The sequence below is a fragment of the Echinops telfairi genome, unplaced genomic scaffold (genome assembly GCF_000313985.2).
Source record: "Echinops telfairi isolate 266 unplaced genomic scaffold, ASM31398v2 ScPeMD7_2;HRSCAF=8, whole genome shotgun sequence".
NCBI classification, from domain to species: Eukaryota; Metazoa; Chordata; class Mammalia; order Afrosoricida; family Tenrecidae; genus Echinops; species Echinops telfairi.
In genome coordinates, this window is record NW_022103898.1 from 32,550,928 (window position 1) to 32,552,813 (window position 1,886).

At 39.0% G+C, this 1,886-nt stretch overlaps 1 pseudogene; it reads right to left on the reverse strand.

Moving 5' to 3' along the window:
* Nucleotides 1–1,101: 1,101 nt before the first annotated feature.
* LOC115870708 lies at nt 1,102–1,206 on the reverse strand (annotated as a pseudogene).
* Nucleotides 1,207–1,886: the final 680 nt, after the last annotated feature.

The following is a 1,886-nucleotide window of genomic DNA, read 5'->3' on the forward strand; positions in this document are numbered from 1 at the left end:
CAAGAGAATTTTACAGTTAAGTCTCTAACATGCAAAAGTAGGAGATTTTGGGGGTTACTTTTATTTTCTTTAGTATTCTTTTTTTAAAGTCAATCAAGGAAATTCCATTTGTCTGCTTATCCTCAGGTCTCAGCATGTGAACAAGACATCTTTGCCCTCTTAGAGAGAATATTTTCTAGTGTAGTCAGTTATAATTTTGAAGTCTTTCCTTGATTCACTCTTTAGGGGTTTCATTTCTTTTGTGAAGAATTACTACTGATTATCCAAAAATCTCAATTATGACTAACAAAATCATATGATCTCATTTCCCAAGGATATTTGTGAGAGCCCTGCCCCACCAGTCAGAATACACAGGAACTGTTTCCAAGCAGTTCCACATGAATGCCTGTTTCTCACTTAAGTTCTCCACCGCTGGGACTCACCTCTTTGAAAGCCACAATGCCATGCTGAATGTGCACTTTCATTAAATGTGACCTGTTTCCAGACTGGTATCTGTGTTCTACAGTCAACTAACCCTTTGGCCAAATTCACTCCCACAGATTTTGGACATTCTTTTAGACTAAAACTGCACCCAGAGCACCTGTTCTGAGCAAGGGACTAATGGGGGTGGAACGTATGTGCACATCAGAAGCTGGTCTAGTCGCGGCACACTTCCCTTCTCATATCAGCCCACAAAACACAGGAGACAACTACCAGTCAAGTAGGATTAATAGCTTACTTTAAATTGTAAAGCAGGTAAGTTTACAAATGCAGGCCAAAAACTAAAAAAACAAGTCTTAAAAAATGCTTTCTTTTTTCAATTTTAGTTTTTGGCTATTTGATAACCTCTCACAGCTTCTAATATGAGACTCAAAGAAAGGCTTTTCCTTAGGATTTGCATACTGTATTCAAGAATCTAGCCACTGTTTTCTACCATAAGTAGAAAGAACAAGGAAATTTTAACTTTTCATTGTTAAGGTTTGTATATATTTTCATTTCTCCAGAATTCTTTTCTTTTCTCTCTCATGAATCTGCTCTAGAACAACAATATCAAGGTAACAAATTCTGGGGAGTGGAATTTAATACTCAGTTAGGAAAACTGTATTTAAAAAATTTTTTTTCCCTTGGCCCGGTGTTTGAGGATAGAACCAATGGACGGGTAGCCACCGGCACCGAAGACATGGCACCGAGGGCACCGGAGAGGAAATTCTATTTTTAAAACCTAAATGTGGATGGGAATATACCTACTCCTCTGTTATTGGCTTTCTCATTTGTGACAATAGTGAAAATATACTCTATTATGCAACTATCTTGTGCACTCACAAAGTACATCTGACAAAACAAATGCTGAGATGTGAGGATGTGTCGTTAAGGCTATGGGGACAGCCTGGCTGGTTTCTAAGTTATGTAATAATGTAATTGGGCGATTATATAAGGATGCAGTCACCCTCCATTTTGTGATCTAATGTAATCATCCTCCCTTTTGCTATATGGTCACATTTTTTGGTAACAAACCATGTTGATAAGTGAAGAGTAAGTGTTTTTCATCAATGGCTTGTGTGAAAAGGATACTAAAAATAAATAAAGCCTCTCAAATAAAGCCTCCCCAATCCTCAGGCAACTTTCTATCTTGTGTATAGAGTGTGCTAAATGGTCATGCAGATGTCAAAAGGAGCTTTATCATGTTCTGGCTTAGAAGATGAATTTGGGGACTAGAGAGAGAGGTGTCCCTGGGAGGCACAGAGAGCCAAATGCTCAACTACTAGCTGAAAGTTTGGGGGTTGGAACCCACCCAGTGGTGCCTCAGAAGATAGGTCTGGTGATCTGCTTCTGAAAATCCTCTAGGGCACAGTTTCACTCTGCACACATGACGGTGCCAGAAGTTGGAACTAACAAGAGAAAGGACA